The 24320-nt window shown below is 44.6% G+C and overlaps 1 long non-coding RNA gene across 1 annotated transcript in view; it reads right to left on the bottom strand.

Annotated features, from left to right (window-relative positions):
- Nucleotides 1–22643, bottom strand: part of LOC141567879 (uncharacterized) — a 191633-nt gene extending 168990 nt beyond the window's left edge. Inside the window, exon 1 of the long non-coding RNA XR_012490822.1 lies at nt 21733–22643. This is a non-coding gene — a long non-coding RNA (uncharacterized LOC141567879). The remainder of the gene's footprint in view (nt 1–21732) is intronic.
- Between the last annotated feature and the right edge of the window lie 1677 nt (nt 22644–24320).

Below are 24320 nucleotides of genomic sequence, written 5' to 3' on the forward strand. Positions count from 1 at the left end.
CACTCCGTTCCCTTCCCTCTTCCCCTGCTCGCCCAATTTGCCCACCTTCAAGTAATCCTTGTACGAGTCTCTTAGCTGTTCTGCGTGATGAGCAGAGAGTCCTTTGATGGGTTATAGATGTGCCGTTTGTGATAAGATCCGGAGGAGAACTCAAAAAGTGCGCCCCGCTGCCGCCATTTCTATGAACTCTCTTTTATTCTTTACATTTGTCATTTCCTTAATTTTAATTTTGCTGTTGTATTTATGTGATGTCTTACATTTAGGGTTTAATTTATTGTAATTAAATGCAACAGACGTCCTTGTAAATTGCACATTCCTGAGCAGTTATACATTCACAGACTGGGCATCTGTCATCACTCTGTAGCTATGAAACATTTCATCTCCCAAAATAAAATCCATCACCCACATGCCTCACTCCCCATTCCTTCTTTTCCAGCCCCTGGCCAACTCAATCTCTTTTCTGTCTTCTGTTCCTGGATCTTTTCTCTAAACAAAACATAGAATAGGTTCCCTTTGTGTGTGCCCATGTGTTTTTGATGGGATTCATTAATTTTTGTCTCTTTTGATTGGAAGTAGTTTGCTTTTAACTGAAGCCCCAAAGAGATGAAGTATTAGAGGTATAAAATGAAGCCCTTTTGGTAAATATGCACCTCATCTCAGGGCAGACACCACTATTCACATGTGATACCAGCCTCAGAAGATAGACCAGAAGTGGCTGGCTCTGTCTGTGGCCATAACAGAGCACAAAAAATGCAAGAAGCTAGGAAAACAAGCCTCAAACCCCAAAGCATTTTTCACAACCCAGAACCAGAGAAAGGTCCAGTATCACTTTGGGGCAAAAACATCTGAAATACCAATGTTTTAGAAACAACCAAGAGCAAACACATGCAATTCCAACAAGAGGTAACAGCTGCGGCCAGTACATGTCAGACATGCACTTCCTCCCTGATGCAGACACGCAAATGTAAGCTGTAGATAGAGCTTTGTCTGCATCAGACTGGCAGGGTCCTTGACTGGTGGCGACCACCCTGCCATCTGACAACCATTGGTTTGGTCCTTGTATCTGTGAACCTGTTTCTATGTTGTTTCTTCATTTGATTGCCTCTTTGTCTTGGCGATAAGCTTCACGTGGGCATTAAAAATGAGGATGAGGGGGCGGCTGGTTGGCTCACTGGTTAGAGCACAGTGCTCGTCACACCAAGGTCACCGGTTCAATCCCCACATGGGCCAGTGAGCTGTGCCCTGCACAACTAGATTGAAGACGACTTGACTTGGAGCTGATGGTTCCTGGAAAAACACACTGCTCCCCAGTATTCCTCAAATGAGTATGAGTTCCATTCCCTAATCACACCGTGGACTGAAAAGCATTTGCCTAAATCCCTTTTGGTGCTAGTTAATACAAGGCTGTTCAAACACATTCCTACATGTTTTCCTCAGTTAGTAGCAGTGTGATCACTGAAAAAAACATTACAGAGAACAGAGTTTACAAGTAGCTTGTTAAAATGGTATTAAAAATAGTTATGTCTGAAATCACATTCTTTACCAAAAGAAGAAAAATTCCACTCAATGAAAGAAACCTCTGCTGAATATAGTGTGCAGGTATGCTAGTAGCTTCTCTGAAATTTTATGAGAAATCTTGGAAGTTAAACAATTTCCTACATGCCTCCCTGGACATGTGCTCATTCTGGGTTCCAAACTCTGTAGAACGCAACTTGCATGGATCTGTTTAGAAAAGTGTCCATGTCCACATTTGACTGCTTTCATAGAAACATGCAAAATGGTAAGTTTCCATTGTGAAGGTTTGAGAGCATGTTTGTGAAGAGACCTCAGAAGCTGCATTAGAGCATTGTTTGAGTTTGTTTTTCTAAAGGAACAGTTTGCAGTTAACAGAGTGCTGGAAACTTGTTAAAGCCATGTTTTCACAAGTCCACATGACTACACACATTTTTCTATATGCATGAGTTCTATTCATTGAGTGTGCACTGGGAGTCAGTCTTATTCACTGAGAGAACATCATGCTCAGCAGCCCTGTAGCTTTCTGCAGGCCTGCTGGTTACAGGAGTCGGCCCTCACTTCACTACGTGCTTTGAGGATTGGGTAGCATTAAGTTCACTGACAGCACTGGGAGGCACAGAGATTCTTCTGTGTAGTGCGCTGCAAACATGCAGACCACAGCTCTAGTGAAATGTGTTGAAAACTGATATCGAAAGCATTGGGCCAGCTTTCCCTGAAGGAACATTATTGAAATCATTGTGGTGGCAGGTGCTCCCATTTTTATTGTAGTGGGTCCCTGCATTTCCTACAGGCGTTAGAGAATGTCTCTGTTGCTTCTCCTGAAAGAACCTTATCCTGAATTTAGTGGGCTGCAGTGCAGGTAGCATCTAAGAAATATTGATAAAAATATTTGTTATAATTGTTATAAAACAATTCCTGGAAATAATATACTACGTGAATTAGAAAAGGTATAAGTTCTATTCACTGAAAAAGCCTGGGCTGAGATCTCTGCCAGTAGCTTTCCAGATAAAGGTAATTTTTATTTTTATTTTTATTTTTTTATTTTTTAAATTTATTGGGGTGACTATTGTTAGTAAAATTACATAGATTTCAGGTGTACAATTCTGTATTACATAATCTATAAATCCCATTGTGTGTTCACCACCCAGAGTCAGTTCTCCTTCCATCACCATATATTTAATCCCCCTTACCCTCATCTCCCACCCCCTACCCCCCTTACCCTCCGGTAACCACTAAACTATTGTCTGTGTCTATGAGTTTCTGTTTCTCATTTGTTTGTCTTGTTCTTTTGTTGTTTTTAGTTTACACACCACGTATCAGTGAAATCATATGGTTCTATGCTTTTTCTGAGTGACTTATTTCTCTCAGCATTACACTCTCAAGATCCATCCATGTTGTCACAAATGTTCCTATATCATCTTTTCTTACCACCGAATAGTATTCCATTGTGTATATATACCACAACTTCTTTATCCATTCATCTATCAAAGGACATTTTGGTTGTTTCCATGTCTTGGCCACCGTAAACAAAGCTGCAATGAACATCGGAGCACACGTGTCTTTATCTCTAAATGTTTTCAGATTTTTTGGGTAGATACCCAGGAGAAGGATTGCTGGGTCATATGGCAATTCTATTCGTAATTTTTTAAGGAACCTCCACACTACCTTCCATAACTGCTGAACCAGTCTGCATTCCCACCAACAGTGTTTGAGGTTTCCTTTTTCTTCACAGCCTCTCCAACATTTGTTACTATTTGTCTTGTTGATGATAGCCATTCTGACTGGGGTGAGATGATATCTCATTTTGGTTTTCATTTGCATTTCTCTGATGATTAGTGATGTTGAGCATTTTTTCATATGTCTATTTGCCATTTGTATGTCCTCTTTGGAGAAATGTCTCTCCAGGTCCTCTGCCCATTTTTCAATTGGGTTGTTTGTTTTTTTGTTGTTGAGTTGCGTGAGTTCCTTGTATATTTTGGATATTAGCCATTATCGGAGGCACTGTTTGCAAAAATCTTCTCCCATTCAATTGGTTGCCTCTTCATTTTGTCGATGGTTTCTTTTGCTGTGCAGAAGCTTTTAAGTTTCATATAGTCCCATTCATTTATTTTAGCTTTTACTTCCATTGCCTTTGGAGTCAAATTCATAAAATGCTCTTTGAACCCAAGGTCCATAAGTTTAGTACCCATGTTTTCTTCTATGCAGTTTATTGTGTCAGGTCTTATGCTTAAATCTTTGATCCATTTTGAATTAACTTTGGTACATGGTGACAAATAGCAGTCCATTTTCATTCTTTTGCACGTGGTTATCCAATTCTCCCAGCACCATTTATTGAAGAGGCTGTCTTTCCTCCATTGTATGTTTTTAGCTTCTTTGTCAAAAATTATCTGTCCATATTTATGTGGTTTTATTTCTGGGTTCTCAATTCTTTTCCATTGGTCTATGTGTCTGTTTTTCTGCCAACACCATGCTGTTTTGATTATTGTAGTCCTGTAGTACAAGCCAAAGTCAGGAAGTGTGATACCTCCATTATTGTTCTTTTTTTAAAGATTGCTTGGCTATTTGGGTCTTTTGTGGTTCCAAACAAATCTGATGATTTTTTTGTTCTATTTCTTTAAAAAATGCCATTGGGATTTTGATGGGAATTGCATTAAATCTGTTTATTGCTTTGGGTAATATGGCCATTTTAACTATGTTGATTCTTCCAATTCATGAGCACGGAATGTCTTTCCATTTCTTTGCGTCTTCTTCAATTTCTTTCAAAAATGTCTTATAGTTTTCAGCATATAGGTCTTTCACATCCTTGGTTAAGTTTATTCCTCGATATTTTATTCTTTTTGCTGCAATTGCAAAAGGAATTGTTTTTTGTATTTCTTTTTCTGAGATGTCATTGTTAGTATATAGGAAAGCAATGGACTTTTGTACGTTGATTTTGTAGCCAGCAACTTTACTGTATTTGTTGATTGTTTCTAATAGCTTTTTGGTGGAGTGTTTAGGGTTTTCTATATATAGCATCATGTCATCTGCAAAGAGTGATAATTTAACTTCTTCACTCCAAATTTGAATGCCTTTTCTTTCTTTCTCTTGCCTGATTGCTCTGGCAAGGACTTCCAACACTATGTTGAAAAGCAGAGGTGATAGGGGACATCCCTGTCGTGTTCCTGAACGTAGAGCAAAGGGCTTCAGTTTTTCACCATTAATTATGAGATTAGCAGAGGGCTTGATATATATGGCCTTTATTATGTTAAGGTATTTTCCTTCTATACCTATTTTATTAAGTGTTTTAATCATAAATGGATGTTGTATCTTGTCAAATGCTTTTTCTGCATTAACTGCAAAATTCATATGATTTTTGTCCTTTATTTTGTTTATGTGATGCATCACATTGATGGATTTGCGGATGTTGAACCATTCTTGTGCCCCGGGGATGAACCCCACTTGGTCGTGATGAATAATCTTTATAATGCATTGTTGTATTTGATTTGCTAGAATTTTATTTAGGATTTTTGCATCGGTATTTATCAGAGATATTGGTCTGTAGTTTTCTTTTTTTGTGCTGTCCTTACCAGGTTTTGGTATCAGGGTAATGTTGGCCTCATAAAATGGCTAGGGAATATTGTCTCTTCTTCAATTTTTTGGAAGAGTTTGAGCAGGATTGGTATTAGATCCTCTTTGAAGGTTGGTAGAATTCACTAGTGAAGCCGTCTGGTCCAAGACTTCTTGCTTTTGGGAAGGTTTTGGATGACTGATTCAATTTCGTTACTGGTGATCGGTCTGTTTAGATTTTCCAGTTCTTCATGGTTCAGCCTTGGAAGGCTATATGTTTCTAAAAACTTGTTCATTTCTTCTAGGTTGTTGAATTTGGTGGCATATAGTCCTTCATAGTATTCTTGGATGATCATTTGTAATTCTGTGGTGTCTGTGATAATATCCCCTTTTTCGTTTCTGATTTTGTTAATTAGTGTCTTCTCTCTTTTTATCTTAGTGAGTCTAGCCAAGGGTTTGTCAATTTTGTTAATCTTTTCAAAGATCCAGCTCTTTGTCACAATTTTTCTATTGTCTTTTTGTTCTCTATTTCATTGAGTTCTGCTCTAATTTTTGTTATTTCCTTTCTTCTGCTGACCTTGGGTTTCACTTGTTCTTCTTTTTCTACTTCTTTAAGGTGTAACATGAGGTTATTTGTGATTTTTCTTGTTTCTTGAGATAGGCCTGTAATGAGATAAATTTCCCTCTTAAAACTGCTTTCGCTGCATCCCAAAAATTTTGGTAGGATGTATTTTCATTGTCTTTTGTTTCTAGTATCTTTTGATCTCTCCTCTAATATCTTCTTTTACCCAGTCGTGGAATGTAGGCTGTGTTGTGGATTTGGATCCTCATGGCGCCGCCACCCGGTCCAGGGCATCGTCTCTCCCTGGCAGAAACCTTGTGGCCTGGAGATTAGAGGGTTGATGTGGTTCAGGGGTCCCGGGCATGATCTCAGTTGTCTCAGGGCCTCTGATCTCTATGCCTAGGACATCAACCAAATAGTGGTCCCAGATCTATCACATAGCAGTGTTGTGAGTCAGGGCCAGTTGCTTAATCACGCAAAGTTTCTATGCCCACTATTGTAAAAAGTGGGTCAGGACTCTGGCTTGCCTTCCTTGAGGTAGCGCTGCTGTGGGCATCACAAGAGATGATAACACATACTCTCCATGAGCTGTAAGCATCAAACCCATATAGAGGATGAAAAGTCGCCTCCCTCATGCCCTTTAGGAGGAACCATCCAGGTGTTATCTGCATTTAACCTCAACAAGTGTCTAGCTCATTCTGCAGCCACTCAATGATTGGAAAGTCAGAGCAATTACACAACACCTGTCTTTGATTTGCCTGGAGGATTTACGGTATTTAATTTTGTTTAGCCTCATCACATAATACTAACAAGGAGGTCCTCTTCACATTTTCTCACTTTGAAACGGAGTACTGAGTCCAAGAGCGGTCTCCATATCTTTCAGGTACGTGCAGCTTCTGTAGAGGATTGGAACTCAGGTGTAGTCGCTGTGTTTTGCTGCATTTGTATAATGCCTCAGCTAATTAAAGATTTTTCCTACAAAACCTGTCTGTTGGGGGATTTAGTTGCACAGCAAACTACAAGATATTTCTAGGTCCATCTTTATGTCCCGTGGGTCATCTACTCAGCTAGCTGGTGAATTAAGGGAACAATAGTTGGAAGTGTGAATAAACTATTCCTAAAGTCCTTATGGTCTCCTGCCAGTAAGATGTCAAAGGTTCTCTCTATTGTCATGTATTTCCCAGGAAGTAGCAGCCAGGATGAGGGAAGTTGTCTTCCCATGAACAGATCCCACTCATCAGTTTCCAGCAAGAGATGGGAACGAAGAGTGCGTGAGCGGCCACGCCTCAAGTTCTACCCTGACAGGGACCCAGCAGAAGGTACTGTGGATATATACTCATTAAGTTAATGCAGGAAGAATTTTGTGTGTCCTAGTTTTAACAGAAAACTACAAAAATGCTAAGCCACGTTCTTCTTTTATGCCTGCAAATTTAAGTATCTTCACAAAATTAGTACTCCTGTAACTATGAAGTCAAGATGCATTGACAACTCAAAATATGGTTCACGTTGAACAGCAGACAATGTCCTTAGCTAATGCTCACGTTAGCTGAGTGTTTAACTTTTGCTGAATAGGTCCCTCCGGAATACAATGTCTCCAAATTTGTACACATTGAGAGACCTTGTTGACAACAGATGCCAACCTTCCAGTCAGTGATAGCTGAAGGAATCACCTTCTTGTTCCCAGTGGCCCACAATTGCTCTCCCCTCCAAACTTTCAACCTGAAATTGGAACTGTTATATACAAACTTGAGTGTGGCTCCTGTGACTGCACAACTGGATATGTATGTTCTTTTAATTCATCGAGTTAATAAATGATCAAGTGAAACAAACTAAAAAGAGCCACAGCTGGCCACTGGCTCCCCAAACGGATTGGCCAAAGCTAGAACTGAAAGATGTGGAAGGCATATCCTCCCCTCCCCAGATTGTTCCTGCAGAGTCACTCGCAGGCCTGAACTGATCATTCACTCGTAGGAACGTCAAGGACTCATGTACACGTGCCAGGTACTTCTTCAGACTCTGGGGACAGTCAAACAGTAAGGTTAACACCAGCTATTAAAGGATTCCAAGCAGGGGGCCCAACTACAAGTGGAGGAGACCAGCAGGGCTGGCACACCTCTGCTAGACGGAATCAGAGTAGTGGTCAGGGCCACTTTGCTGTCCTCAGGAATCCCCTCTCCATCCACCTGAACACTGGATTAGAGCAGGAGGAAGGCAGTGGCAAAGACCCCTAAGAGGGTGAACGACTTGTACGATGAAAACTACACAGCACTGCTGCAACAATTAAGAAGGACACAGAATCTTAATGATGTGCTGTGATCCTGGCTTGGAAAGCTTAATATCGTTACCATTCAAATACAACTCAAAGGGGTCTGCCGATTCAGCACAACTCCTATGAAAAGCTCAATGTCATTTCTACAGAGATAGAAAAAAACAAATCATAAAATGCTTATGGAACCACAAAGGACCCCTGTAGCCAAAAGCATCTTGAGAAGGAAGAACAAAGACAGAAGCTCCATACTTTTTGGCTTCAACACACATGACAATGCTACAGGAATCTACAGAAAACAGTATGCCGCTGGTGTAAAGACAGACACATTGTTCGGTGGAACAGAAGACAAAATTCCCAGACACACATATATGACCAAATGATTTTCAAGAACGGTGCCAAGAACACACCATGGAAGAAGGGGAGTCTCTTCAACAATCAACCCAATGGCAAAGCACCCACAGAACAGGAGAAAACACTTGGAAGCCTACTATCCAATATATATATATGACATACCAAAACTTCATTATAAAAAGAAAGAAAAAGGAAAGGACCCGATTAAAGAAGGGAAAACGACTGAAAAAAAAGAAATTTATACAAAGAAGACATACAAATGACCAACAGACCTTTGAAAAGATGCTCAACAGCACAAATCACCAAGGAAATAACAATCAAAAGGACAGTGGAATACTGCCCAACACCCGTTAGACTGTATTATTCAAAAGTAGAAAAGATAATGTGTTGGCGAGGATGTGAAAACATTGGATCCTTTCTACACTGTTAGTGGGCATGCAAAATGGTGCAGTCATCGTGGAAAACAGCATTGAGGTTCCTCCCAGTATTACAAATAGAACAACCCTACGACACACCCATCGCACTTTTGGGTCTACACCCCAAGGGAATGAAATCAGGATCTGCAGGAGATCAGTGCACGGCCCTGATCATTGCTGCATTGCTCATAATAACACAGACCTGGAGAAACAGCCCCTGTGTCCAGGGACAGGTGAGTGCATAAAGAAAAGGTGGTACGTGCATTCAGTGGACTTGCATTCCCCTTGAAAAACGAAGGGAATCCTGCCATTGGCAGCAACGTGAATAAACCCAGAGGACATTATTCCACGAGATATAAGCCAGTCTTAACAACAAAGGAAAACACACACAAATAGTTTCTGATTCCATTTAAATGAGTTTCTAAAATAGTCAAATTCATAGACGAGAGAGTACAAGGGTGGTTGCCAAGAATTGAGGGGACAAAGAAATATAAAGTTACGCTGAAAGGGTGTACAGTTTCAGCCATGTGACATGAAAAGTGGGGCAAGTTTGAAGACTACAGGACAATGAAGTTCTACTAAAATGCATGTAATTCACAGGAGTCCTGGTCCAATGGAAACTCCCACTATAATTGGCCCCATTTTGTATTTATCTTGACTTAAAATACTCCCTTCACTTGATTTCTTACAGAGCGCTGCAGAAGAAACCGTGACCCTATTTCCAGCCAAAGGTTCAGAACGACTATGAATGGTGATGCTCCTGCCTCACTGCTGAACTTTCTGTGTTGCAATGCACAACCTCCCCTTTGTCCCATATGAACACAGCCCAGTGCCACCCTGATGCTGAGGACCTGTCAATGACCTCTTAGCTCTTTTCAACACAGTGATTCTGACACAGCACAGGAGGATTCCCGTTTCTTCACATCCTGGCCAACATTTCCTGTTTGTTGAATCATTCTGTGCTGTAGCCAATCTGTCGGGTGTGAGTTGATTTCTCATTGTGATTTTGATTTGCAGTTTTTCTCATGATTAGTGACTTTGAGCATCTTTCATATGCCCATTGTCCACGTGTATGTCTTCTTTTGAGAAATATCTTAAGTTTTTCTGCCCATTTCTTAATTGGATTCTTGGTTGTTTGGGTATTGAGTTCTAGGAGCTCTTTATTTATTTGAATGATAACCTCTTATCGGATATTATGGTGACTATCTTTGCAATTCAGTTGTTTGTCTTTTCATTTTGTGGGTGGTTTCCTTTGGCATGCAAAAGCTTTTTAGTTTGATGGTGTCCCGTGTGTGTGTGTGTGTGTGTGTGTGTGTGTGTGTGTGTGTTCCTTACCCCAGGAGATATATGTCACTAAGAGCAATGTCAGAGTCTTTACTGCCTATATTTTGTTCTAGGACTTGATGGTTTCAGTGTCTTACATTTACATCTTTAATTCATTTTTAGTTTATTCTTGTATAGGGAGTAATAAGGTGGTGCAGGTTCATGGTTTGGCACTTATCTGTCCAATTTTCCAAACACTATTTATTAAATACACTGTCTTTGCCTCATTGTTGCTTCCCTGCTCGTACATTACATGACCATGTGGACGTGGCTGTATGTCTCGGCCCTCTCTTTACTTTCACAGATCGATGTGACTGTTTTTACGTCAGTACCATTCTGTGTGGATCACTGTTCCTTTGTCATGTGTTTTGAAGCCAGGAAGTTTGGACTCTGTCTCTTTGTTCTTCACTCTGGACACCGTTTTGACTAACCACGTGCTTTGTGGCTCCACATGTATTGTAGTATGTTTTTCTCTTTCTATTCTGTACAAATCACATAGGGCTTTTGATAGGTCTTGCACTGAATCTGTAGATCGCTTTGGGTCATACTGAAAAAGTAACATTATTAAGTCTTCCAACCCATGAACACAGTGTGTCATTTCAAGTATTTGTGTCTTTCTGAAATTCTTTCAGCAATGTTTTCCAGTTATCATTGAACAAGTCGTTCACCCACTTAGAGGTCTTTGCCACTGCCTCCCTCAGCTCCACTTCAGAGTTAGGGGTGAGAAGTGTGGGCTTCAGAAGACAGGGAAGTGCCCTCACCCAACACGCTGACTGTGTCTCACACAGGTGTGCCAGCCATGCTCTCAGCTTTGTCTGCAGGGGGGCCCCCTCCTGGGGATCCTTTAGGATCTGGTTTTGACCTTACACTTTGAGTATCCCCAGAGCCTGAAGTAGCACTTGACACATGCACACAAGTCCTTGAACTTCCTGCAAGTAAATGATCAGATCAGACCCAAAAACCTCTCTGATGGAACAAGCTGGGGAGGGGAGGGCACACCTTCCACACCTTTCAGTTCTAGAGATGGGCTACCCATTGCGGCAGCAAGTGGCCCAGGGTGACTCTTTTTAATTTGTTTCCACTTGATTATTAATTAATTATGTGAGTTCAAATAAATTAAAACGCCCAACTGCTCAGTCATGCATCCCACACTCAAGTTTATACATAAGAGCTGCAGTTTCCGGTTGATGAGTTTGGAGAGGGAGCAACTTTGGGCCAGTGGCAGTGAGTAGTTGAAAGGTAATTCCTGCAGCATCTGCCTGGTTGTAGAAATGGCATCTGTGACCAACGTCTTGTTGAAGGGCTCTGACCCCACAGAGCCCACGGAAGGTCTGAGAACCTGGAGGAAATATCGTGGTAATGCTCTATGACTCTCAACAGCCTCCAGTGGAGGAGGGGGAGGTGAAGGAAGTCTTTCTAATAACTTTATTGCTTATGTTTCTGTTTGTAAAGACTGGCTGGTGGAAAGCTTCTCAGACCCCGACAGTGATGACGAAGACTTTACACGTAGGTACCAACACTCAGGTTGAGCGAACGGGAGAGGGAGTGTCCTTGGGACCAGTTGTGATAGGTTAGGTACAGAGATAGCAATGAGCAGGAGAAGGAGAGAGTTGGACCAGGTTAGAAAGCCCCTGGCTGTATTTCCTACTTAGGTCAAGACCCCTTGCAGCTGCCCTCACTTAGGTCGCCAGTGTCTTACTGGCTCAGCAGGATTCCAGGCTCTCACATGCAACTGAAGCAAAGGATGTTTTGTTAGAAGAGAGAGAGAGAGAGAGAGAGAGAGAAACCATCCTGCTTATCAGAATGTACACCATACTTCTCCGTGTATTGTAATGAGCTCAGACAACCTTGGGAGCAAGAAGAGAGTACGAGGCACTCCAGCCAAGAGAATGAGAGGTACTGGAGAGGGCAGGGGCTGAGACAATTCAACACACAGAAATAAAAGGACTCACTCAAAGTAAGGAGAGTCTGTTTCCCTCTCTTGGGTCGGCCTGCTCCATGCCGGACTATGCTTGCTTTCACTAATAAACTTCTTGTTGCTCTATGCTGCACAAACTCTCTCTCGGCTGAATTATTTCCTTCTAGAAGACCAAAGAAGTGAGGTGCAACATCATTCCCCATAACATCTATCTGGTGTTGTGACTTGGATCCACTGAATTCAAGGTACTTTTCTTTCTCACTTGTTTCTCTAACTCCTTTCTGTGGCTGAGACACTGTCTGCCACACAATTTGGTAGGCCCGGGATGGACCTTTAAAGGCTCTAAGGCATCTTCTACCTTAAAGAAGTCTCCAGTGGGAAAATGACTTGGTTGAGGTCTGGGACATGAGGCTTAAGTCCCACTAGGCACAAGACAAAATCCACGAGCTGACCAGGAACTCGGTTCACAAGCACACACTACCCCCTCCCTGCAGCAATACCTGGTGTAGCCACAAGGTGGCTCAGCCCTCTGTCTCTGACTTTCTCACTTGGCTCTTGGCTTTCCCTCCTCCCTTAGGGAAGCCTCAAGTTGCTTTCACTGTCTGCTTTCTCTCAGACACTGCTCCTTTCACCCACTCTCTCCAACTTCTTCCATTGCCATGACTAAACCACTCTGGGAAGGCCTTAGCCACATCGTGGGTATGGGTCAGTCTCCTAAACACTGCCAGAGCCCCTGCTGCTTGCAGACTCCCATGATAGGATGAATGAATCATGGATTGGGGAAGAGAGGTAACAGGCACCCTGCCAATCTAAAGAAAATAACCATGCAGTGAGGCACACCGTTCCACAAGCATACAGTTCTCCCTCCCCACGGCAATTCCCATGATGGGAATAGTACAGCCTCCCAGGAGTGGGTATCTTCCACCTTGTCTCCACCCCACATCGGGCACCCTATTTACTTCCAGCCTTCCTTCTGCCACAGCAATGAAAGTTCTCTCTCTCTCTCTCTCTCTCTCTCTCTCTCCTCTTCCCCTTACACTCCATGTGGAATGGCTCAAAATGAGTGAGAGCAATAGCTTTGAGGAGCTCTGTGCTTACTTAGCTTCCCTTAAGCTCGTTCCGAGGACCCCAGGATGTACTTTTCTTCTTTTCAGCTTGCAAAACAGTGATCTCTACTTCCGTGAACTCCTCCAGCACCTCTGGGGACTGGGGACTTTAGACTTATGTCTCCAAGTAGCCCACTCTTTCTGGACCACTTCTCCTGTTGCGTCTGTGCTATCCCTAATGTTGGGAGCCCACCACCCTTTGACTGGCACTGGCAGAAACACCTCTGTCCAGCCCACTCATCTGGGATTCAGCTTCCTGTGCCACTGTCTGTCTTCTCTTCCCTGGGCTCAGTCAGATTCCTCAGATTGTGGACTAGTGTGGTCCAGAATTGGACAAATACTGACATTGATGGCAAGGACAGATCTCTCTTTTACCTCCTGAATGATCAGGTTGACCAATTTTAATAGCCTGTTCAGGGATAGGCTCTTAGGGTCATTACGGATAGGATAATCTCTGAGATCTGGACGGATAACCAAAGGTGGTATGGCTAAAAACTAGCCAAAAGATCTAGGGTCCATCTAAGAGTTCAGAGCAACAGTTGCTTTGAGGGCCGTTGCATCAACCCTCTCACAGGGAACACAAAAGGGGAAAGGGACAAAGATGATACCCACCGTTTCACCTCTCCTCACTACAAGATCAGGGGGAAGATGGAGGTTTTCCCGCAAGGGTGAGGTGTGGTTGGCGTTAAGTCCATAGCCTAGGGGCACACGAGGGCAAACACGTGGTCAGGATATGCATAATTTCATAGCTTCAGGGACTGCAACAGGCCCGTCCCACGGTCTGTGAGGGGTATACTTTGTTTAGGAAGTGTTTCGGAGATGGGGTATAGAGAGGCGATGCCCTAACTTCTGCCTCTGAGTCTGTCTTTTCTTATAGATGGGTGACAAGGACTCTGTCCCTCAGGAATCCCCAATGGTGGTATTCTGCTAAATTGGAACACATTTGACCCTGAGACGTTAAAGAAGAAGAGGCTCATCTTTCTCTACAATATGACTTGGTCTCAATATAAATTAGGGGATGGAGAAACCGGACCTGAAAATGAAAGTCTAAAGCATAACACCATCTTACAATCGGACCTCTTCTGACACAAGCTAGAAAAGTGGACAAAAGTACCATGTGTCCAGGCCTTTATGGACCTCAGTGATCACTCAGACCTCTGTAGCTCCTGTAAGACAGACCCTTCAGTAGTTCGAGCCCCATTAACTCGTCCACAGAGAGGTCCTGATATCAGGGACGGCCCAGCAGACATCCTCCTGCCCCCTCCTCTTAAAGGACTAGGAGACACGGCCCCTCCTAACTGCCCCTCCTCAGACCCAAAGGGCTTCACCTCCATGCCTGGGGTACCCTGGTGCCCCCAAATTTTGTCTTCCCCAGGAGGTAAGTGGAGGCCTAACAGGCAGCTCTAGGAGAATGTTGGTCTCCTTCTCCATACAGGACTTCCTCCAGATAAAGACAGACCTAGGGGGCTAATCCAATGACCCTGAAACATAAATCAATGGGTTTCAGAGGCCCACTCTTACTTTGGACGTCACCTAGAGAGATGTTCATGTCATCACGTGACAAAGTCTCTCCAAGGCAGAAAATGACACAACTATAGAGACTGCCATTTGTTACACAGTCAGTGTCTGACTAACTCTAAATCTAATATGACTAAGCCTAATAATTATCCAACAGGGCAACTGGCTAAACCCAGCACTGACCCCAACAGGGACTATAATTTTCCAGAAGGAGCTTGGCAGTGAAATCCTCTAGGTCTTTGTTTAACTGAGGGCGTAGGACAAAGAATGATTAAGAAACTAATTACCAGAAGCTAGCTAACGTTAACAAAAGCCCCTATGAGAATGCCCCCCGCCCCCCGTTTTTCTGACTTACTCAGAGAGAGGCTCTCACAATTTTCAAATGTAGATCCTGATTCTCCTGAAGGAGAGTTAATACTCAAAGACTGGTTCATTACTCATTCTGACCCAGACATCAGGAGGAAGCTATAGAATCTAGCAGTAGGTACCAGCACTCTTCTGGGGGAGTTCCTTAACATAGCCTCCTTGGTCCTTTGCAATCAGGACCAAGACAAGGAGGAAAAGGTCAGGGAGAGAGAACAGGAGAAAGAAAACCAAAGGAATAAGAGATAGGCTCAATTATTGTCTGCTTTACAAGTCCAAAAGCCAACTCCAGGTCACCCAGGGAAGATCTCTCCAAGAAAGTGTTACAACTGAAGAAAGACCAGACTAGGGCAATGCGGATGCCCTGAGGAGAAAAAGCCATGGACACCATGTCCCAACTGCAAGAAGTTCAGCCACCATGGAAAAGACAGCCTGGAGGGCCGAAGGACCACCCTGTCATACTCCCAACTCATCGTGGTCTTTAACTGAAAGGGCCCAAAGCTCCCTCCAGCTCCGGACTCACCATTGAGGGGACAGACCCTAGGGTGACCTTGGACATGGTGGGTAGGACCATCAATTTGCTATTTGATACGAAAGCCGCCTATTCCACTGTGAACCCTTTGTCTGGTGCACTCTCTCTCAAATCCTGCTAAGTAATTGGGGTCGAGGGAAGGTCCATAACCCAGAGATTTACTCCTCCTCTATGTTGTTCGTGGGGGGAGGCTCTATTTTGTCACTCATTCTTAGTTATGCCACAATGCCTCAGACCTGATCCGGTCAGGGATGTAACCCAGAAAGTGGGAGCATATCTGGTTGTCGAAAATCCTCTCCTCATATACTTGTAGTACTCACTGACAAAGAGACCTCTGTCTTGATGAAATCTGAATAGTTCAGCTCAGTGAACCCAGAAGTTTGGCCACAGAAATCCCAGGATGAGCTAAACACGCTACTCAAGTTAAGATTCAACTTAAAGATCCCTCCCATCACCTCCACCAGTGACAATAGCCACTGAAACCTGAAGCCAAGAGGGCCTGGGGCCCCTTATTAACAACTTCCTCAAGTATGGTCTGTTAAAACCATGTTCATCTCCCTGCAACACCCCAGGCTCCCCGTAAAGAAAGTTTCAGGGAATATAGAATAATCCAAGATCTAAGGGTCACTAATGAGGCTTTGGTGTCCCTCCAACCTGTGGTTCCAAACCCATTGATGATTCTTGGAGAGATACCCCCAGAGAAAGAATGGTTCTCACACCTAGATTTAAAAGATGCCTTCTTCTGTATACCCCTGGATCCTTCTCGCAATTTCTCTTTGCCTCTGAATGGGACAGGGGTGGGAATCATCAATAGCTCACTTGCATTGCCCTCTCACAAGGATTAGAGACAGCGCACACCTCTTTGGTCAGGCTTTAGCTAGGGACCCAGGCTGCCTGACCCGTGAGCAGGGAGTGCTTATTTAATATGTAGATTATTTACTCATTTGCTCCCGCACCCATGAATTAGCACAACCGCATGCTATGCAGATTTTAAGTTTCCTAGCCAAACAAGACTATGAGGTCTCTAGACCAAAGCTCAACTAGTCAGTCAACAGGTCCAATATGTAGCACCAATCCTTACCCCAGAAGAACGAAAGTTATCTCCTGACAAGGTCAGAGCAATTACTCTGCTGCCCTCTCCCATGACCAAGAGGCAGCTTAGACGACCCCATGGACCCTCGGGGTGCTGTAGACTCTGGCCCCTTGGATATAGGCTCAGGGTGCAGCCTGCATAGGAAGTCCTCAAGGAGAGAGAGGAACAAGAATCCCTTGTCCGTTCTTTTGTTGCTTGGGATTTATAGATGGTGTAATACAGAATTGTACACCTGAAATCTATGTAATTTTACTAACAATTGTCACCTCAATAAATTTAATTAAAAAAAAAAAAAAAAAAAAGAATCCCTTGTCCGGGGCTTGGAGCAATTGTGAGTCTTTGAGCAATTAAAGAGAGATATTACTTGGTCTCCGGCCTGAGGACTGCCTCAGCCGACAAACCCTCATTGGCTATACGTCATTGAAAACAAGGTAGAGCCCTAGGGGTATTAACCCAGGAATTAGGCCCCACTCGGCACTCTCTCCATTCTATCTATCTAAGAGGTATCTATCTAAGAGATTAGACTCAGTGACACAGGGCTGGCCAGGGTGCCTCTGAGCAGTAGAGGCAGCTGCCATTGTAGCAGAAGAAGCCTCTTAAGTGACTCTAGGTCAGGCCGTACAGGTTTTCACCTCCCACCAGGTGGCTACTTTACTAGTACTTAAAGGCCCCCATTAGATGATGGACAGCAGGATAATCAACTCTCAGCTGTTGCTATTAGAAAATTCTGACATGACTATCTAAAGGAACACCACCCTTAACCCTGTCACTCTACTATGTCGTTGCCCAGATGAGGGCATCCCAATAAACTCCTGCGAAGAAACCCTCAACCTAACTTATGCTAGCAGGAGAGACTTAAAGGACCAACCACTAGAAAATGCAGAGACTTGGTTTACTGATGGTAGCAGCTTTGTAAGGCAAGGATTCTTGCATTCAGGATATGCCATAGTCACCGCATTGGGAACCATGGAAGCCAAAGCATTACCACCCGGATTTGAGCTGAATTAGCTGAATTCATCCCCCTAACTTGCGCTTTACAGCTAGAAAGAAACAGAAGGCTCAGTACCTACACGGACTCTAAATATACTTTCTTAGTGCTGCGTACCCATGCTTATTATCTGGAAAGCAAGAGGATTCCTCACTGCCAAAGGCACTCTTATAAAATATGGACCTCAGATATTATCCCCCTGAGAGGCCGAGGCCTCTCACTTACCTATGGAGGTGGCAGTAATCCACCTTCGGGGATGTCAAAAGGGACAAGATGAAACAGCTCACGGAATTCATCAGGCAGATCAGGCAGCCAAAGCCACCACTCTCTCTCAATAGAAATTTATAGAGACTCTCAATCCTTCTTTACCGGGCCCTACTCTTCCCCCATCATGTACGTCAGGAGAGAAGAAAACTGGGCCATTCAGAAGGGATGGTATGAGCTAGGTCAAAGGCTACACCTTCCACAGTCCCTCCAGTGGAAAGTAATTAAAGGACTTCATGATTCCTGTGATTTTCGATGGGATGCTATGCACAAAATCTGCAGGAAAATGTTTAGTGGGAAAGTTATATGTAAGACAATTATCCAGGTGTGTGTCCTGCCTCTATGCTTTGCACTTACAACAGTCCCCAGGAGAATAAGCCTCCACTGCTTATATAGTCTATTCAGCTTTGGGGAAGCCATGCAAGAGAGGAATGCCAATTGGATTTCACTCAGTTGCCTCCATGCAAAGGATTTCAATATGTCTTGGTATTTACTGACACCTTCATCGGGTGGGTGGAGTCATTGCCCACCTGGAAAGAGTGCCCAAGACTTTTCTAAGAGTTGCTAAAATAAATCCTTCCTGGGTTTGGCCTGCCATGGTCCTTACAAAGTGACAATGGGCCTCTGTTACCTCACATGTTACACTACAGGGAGCTAAGGCCCTAGCGATATTTCATACATTCCTCACAGAGATCTCTTAGCTCCGGTAAGCAGAAAGGGCAAAGCAACCATTAAGAACTTCCTAAGGAAGCTCTGTCAAGAAACCTGTCAACTGTGGCTTAACCTCCTACCAATAGCTCTATTGCAAGTTCCAATACACCCCCAGGCTTCCGTACAGTTCACCCTCATTTGGCTCGATATAGGAGGGCCTTCCTCTCATCTGACATACTCTTAGATTCAGAGGCTACAATCCTCCTTCAATGTAGCACCTCTCTAGGGCAGTTCCAGGAGGCCCTAAGGCCCTATGGACAAAAGGCTCTGCCCTTACCTGTAGGGCAGAACCGGCTGTCTCCTACCCAGGACCTGCCTGGCAGTCAGAGAATCATAAACTCTTGGAAAGATAGCACCCATACATCCCAACTAAGGCCCACTTGGAAGGGCCCCTGCACTCTTACTTTCTACCCCTACAGCTGTCAAGGTACCGGGAGATTCTAGCTGGATACATCACTCCCGGATAAAACCATGGAAGGGTGATGGAGAAGACATGCCAACCGGATCTCACTACTCCTGCGATCCTCAAGAGGACTTCAAGTTACAGTATTATTCAAGAAATTGCCGCAGAGTACTGATAACTGACACCTGAGTTCTATTTACTATTTGGTTTTCCTCTCAGTTCTTATTCTTCTGGTACCCCACTAAATAATTATTTCTTAAACAGTTAGGTGAAATCGTCATCGTGGCGTTAGTTCTCCTGGATTTCTATTATATTCTCTGCCCCTTCAGGGGGAATAGGAGAATCACACCCTGGTAAACTTTTCAAACATTACTGCAAAGGGAAATACCCTCTCTGACTGCTGGATATGCCACGAGCAGCCCTGAAACACCCCTCCTCTTTCCCAGTTTCAACCTGCCCGTTTTAATCTCAGCCTTACCTTTCTTCCAGGTGTCCCCTAGGAATTGCCCAAGACCACTCCCTTCCTTGTGGGGTTTGACCCCTCAGCTACACATCTGGGCTGCATTTACCTCACCCCACTCGTTAATCGGTCTGATACAATTAGGGTCAAAACCCTCAAATCTGTATCCACATCTCACTCTTGTCACTTCTGTACGTATCAAGAGGGAGGTTACCTTTAATCTGCTGACCCCCTTATTACCCTACCACACTGGGCATTTCTAGAAAGTGCACAGCAAATACTACCTTCTGGAGTCCAACTAGTCATAGAGCTCATGACGGGAAACAAACTACAAGCCACAGGATATGGTGCACATACTGGGAGGGACAGGCAAATTCCTGGAAACTTTACTATCTGCATCCAAGAGCAGAGAGGGCACCGCCAGGGCCCAGGGACGCTGGTCTGAGGGGAGGCCTGCATCTCGCCAGTGCAGTAGAGCCCCTACTTGGGGATCAGACCTAACCACGCTTTAACTCCTCCTCTCCACATGTTGCTGGTGCTTCCCCCTGGGCATTTATGTCTCTGCAGTCCTGCTCAAAATGAACTACCCAGTGAAGAGTCACCAAAATGCGGTCTACCGCCAACCACCTGTAGCCCTGGCCTACTATATGTTGACAATTCTCAGTTGGAAGGACATTACACCTCAGGGTTTATAGGCCCTCGGGACGTATCAATCACTGTCCGTAACATTACTCACTCCCAAACCAAACAGGCCTTAAGACCTATTCTAGTTGGTCCTGGGGCTGTTGTCGGTCTAGTAGGTCCTTGGGGAGGGTCTGCCTATCAGGGGCTGCTGTAACCACCCTAACAAACCCCACAGCCACCCTGGCTCGAGACACTGGAGACACCTTCGAGAATCTCTAGTGGCTCTTGATTCGCTTACAAGTGTTACCAGCGACAACCCACCTGCCCTTGAGTACTTATTAGCTGAATCAAGGGGGAGTATGTGCGGTCATTAATAAGACTTGCCGGACTTGTACACACGCCACCGGTCAGATAGAAGATATTAGTAAGATATACAGTCAGGCTGAACAGCTTCGTAATTTTTCTATGTAACGTCGAGCAAGTCATTCCGTCTTGCGTGTGGTAAAAGACTCTACCTCCCATGACTTGGTAGCTTTATGTTTGTATATTACCTCTACTACTATTCCACCTTGTCTTTTCAATCAACATGTCAACTTTGTCTCCTCCAGACTCGTAGAGTTGCACTTAAAAATGATACTCGTCCAGCGATTCCCACCTGTTCGACTGGAAAATCGAAGACTCAGATTTATACCCATCTCCTCTCGACGCTGTTGCTAGCAGCTTTCACCTCCCACCTGCCAACAGTATGGGGACAACACCTCTGTCCTTCTGACAGAGAGCAAGAGGATGAGACCCTGACTACGACATCACCCCCTTTCAGTAGGAAGTAGATAAGGAAGAGACACGTCGCCCCCGTTCCTGAAAGATTTAAGGGTCTCAATCTCTTGAGGGATGAATGATAGGATAGGTAGATGAATAGAAATGCGCAGAAGGAGAGACCTAGCCCCGGTTAGAAAGTCTTGCTGCAACTCCTACTTAGTTTGTCACCCCTTCCAGGTGCTCTCACTTAGGGCACCGATGCCCTTAGGGCACCAGCCCAGCAGGATTCCAGGCTCACAGATGCCCCTAAATCAAAGGGATGCATCGTTACAGTTGAGAGACACAAACCATCCTGCTTATCCGAATGTACATGATACTTCTCAGGGCCATTTTAATGAGCTCCGACAACTTGGGGAGCACGAAGGGAGTATGACGCATACCAGCTGGGAGAACAGTACGTACTGGAGAGAGGAGGAGTACAATTTTATGCACACAAATAAACACACACACAGTGTAAGGAGAGGCTGCTTCCCTCTCTTGGGTCAGCCCACTCAACGTCTGGGAGAACACTTGCTTGTAGTAATAAACATCTTGTGATTCTGTGCTATACAAACTCTGTCTCAGGACTGAATACTTCTTTCAAGGAGACCAAGAGCTGAGATAATAAAACACCATTCCTGGTAACAAGATGCACTGCAGAAAGATCTGTTGGGTTCCTGAGTACGGTAGAGAAAACCTGCAGCCTGGAAGCCAGACTTGGGCCGGAATTCTGTTTCCACTCTGGGCAGCTCCACTTCTCTGGGCGAGTTGCTTCACCTGCTGAGCATCCACTTTCCAAACTAAGGTCACGTATCCAGCTGGTAGGTCCCCCGTTATGGATCAGAACCCAGGTCTGCCATATCCCAGGGCTGATTTTTCACCTGCCACCCTCTTGATTCTTTTATGTACTTCTTTCACTCACTGGTTCATCCGTTCATCCTTTCACTTCAAAAATATTTATTGAGCACCTACCACACACCGGGCACTGTTCTAGGCTCCAGGGATACAGCAGTGACCAAGGCATGTTAGCTGACGCCCTCTGGGAAGGCATGTTCTAGAAAAAGGAGACAGACAGTAAACACATCAGCCAGGAATTCTGTAAGTCCTTTATAACAGGGGAGCTATAACAGAGAATGGAAGGTGGGGTGGGGAGGGCTGCTTAGCTAATGTGGTCAGCGAAGGGCTTGACATTCTTTGCGATACCTGAGAAGAAGCCTGCCATGCATAGAGCCGAAAAAACTAATGCAGTAAAATGTGAGTGTGGAGCTGTCATAGGCACAGGCCTTGAAAGTACAGAAGACACAGCGAGGAGGGTGTGCAAGAAAAGTAGTAACCAAACTGTCCCCTGGGATGCACTGGGTTCTCCCCTCCAGCTGCCTCCTCTTCCGTGTGCAGAAGATGATGGAGGAGGCTGTCACAGGAAGTTTGTGCACGAAGACACATTTTCTCCTACTGTGGTGAGTCTGTGGCCCGTAGCCTTGAAAAATGACTTTGTTCTCTGTGGGCTGCCTCAGGGAAATAGGGCATTTGAGCCAGGGTTCTCACGTCTTTGTTTGTTTGTTTTGCATTGTAACTGTGGTGTTATTTTCTGATTCCAAAGGGCCTTCATTAGGGAATTTGCAAATAATGGAAAGTCTAGAGAAGAAACTAAGCATGACCTCGCTAACCCATGACAAGGTGATCATGGCTTCGTGTCCCTGGGCTCAGTTCCCACTAACCCTCCCCCAGACGGCTAGTTTTGCCTCTGAAGAATGAGTTCCACATCCATTCCTCACTCTGCCTATGGTGTTGTAAAGTATAGGAAGAGAAGGAATGAGGACTTGAAAAAGTAGAGAATTGGGCCGGCCCCGGAGCTCAGGTGGTTGGAGCGCTGTGCTCCTAATGCGGAGGTCGCTGGTTTGATTCCCTCATGGGCCAGTGAGCTGCACCCTCTACAGCTAAGATGTGAACGTGGTCTCTCCTTGGAGCTGGGCTGCTGTGAGCAGCTAGAGGTTGGCGTAAGCTGCTGTGAGCGGCCGCAAGCTGCTATGTGCTGCCGTGGGCTACCTACCACATGCTGCCAGGAGCAGCCAGTGACCAGCATGAGGGTCCAGCAGCCAGTGTGAGTCACCGGCAGCCATCGTGAGTGGCCCGCAGCCGGCCAGAGCTGCCGTGAGCTGCTGTGAGCGGCCAACCCTACAACGGCGACTACCTGCCTCAGCCGGGGGGCGGGGAGCGCAAGGGTCATAATACCACCAGCATGGGCCTGGAGGCTGTGTCCTACACAAATAGACTGAGAAGCAACAACTTGAACGAAGTGGGGGGAGGGGAGGCAGAAGCAAGGGGGAAAGAGTTAGAGAATTAAGATCCATGGACGTACCCTGAGGGATCGTGTCCAACTGACTCAGCAAAAGAGGCGGGAGTGGGGCTCAGAGAGTGACTCAGATTTCTCTCCTTGAACCAGCTATGCTCCGAAAGTTCCAGAAGTAAGTGTGCTGCCAGGTTTTTACTGTAGTTTCACAGTGGCTAGAGATAGATGTGTTGCCTGTTCCTCAAGTCAGGGTGTAGCTCATAGTCAGTGTGCACATGTAAGTGGGAGTGTTTCTTTCTTTCTCCCAGAAAAGTCTTTTATTTCATGATTGGAGTGTCTCTTAATGAAGGACGTGCTATAATTCCCCTCTCATAATCTTGAGAAGCCCATCAGCTTCCACCCAGATGGCTGGGGACACGACTCAGGCACACAACATGCTGAGCACAGGCCCCGACCATGACCTGGGATCCTACCGATGTCAGTTCAACCCCTTTGCAGCCAGGCCTCCCCGGGTTCAAATCCCAGCACTGCCACCTTTCAGTTCCATGGTCTTGGCAAGATCTTATCTTTTTAAGTAAAATATGTTTTGTTTTGTTTTTAAAATATATGTGAATATGGGAATACACACACACATACACAGACAGACAGACACAAAGTCTGCAGTGAAGTTCGTGAACTCATCCTAGAAAAAGTGCTTCATACCTCATTGCTGAATATCACTATGGTCACCTTTGAAGTACTCCCCTTGGGAAGCTATGCACCAATGCGAGCACCCTGTCCACCCATCAAAGCAATTTTGAAACTTTTCCTGGAATGGCCACACACACACACACACACACACACACACACTAAGCCTCCCCCACACACACAAGCACACCCATTTACATGCCCCCCAACCTTTCCCTTGTGAATATTTTCATTTGCAAATAAAATAATGAGCATGTGTAGTGCAGCACTTGCTCACATACCTAACAATTAAAGATTCTGAGTAAGTGATAAAAAATCTCAGTGATTCCCCAAGGTTTTTGGGAGAGGGAAGTTCTATGACACTAAATGGGGCCTAAATGTCCGTCGAGAGGTTTCCTTTATCTATTATTCCTGTTTGCTATCAATAGAATGAAACAATATCTACAAATCCTGAATAAATGAACACATTTTTTCAACATAGACAAAAGAATAGTGCTGCATACGTAAGCAAAAAAAAAAAAAAAATGCTGTTTAAGATCCTCCTCCAGAATAATTTAAATCCATGGGCAGATCAGGCAACATG

This window comes from Rhinolophus sinicus, linkage group LG12 (assembly GCF_036562045.2).
Source record: "Rhinolophus sinicus isolate RSC01 linkage group LG12, ASM3656204v1, whole genome shotgun sequence".
NCBI classification, from domain to species: Eukaryota; Metazoa; Chordata; class Mammalia; order Chiroptera; family Rhinolophidae; genus Rhinolophus; species Rhinolophus sinicus.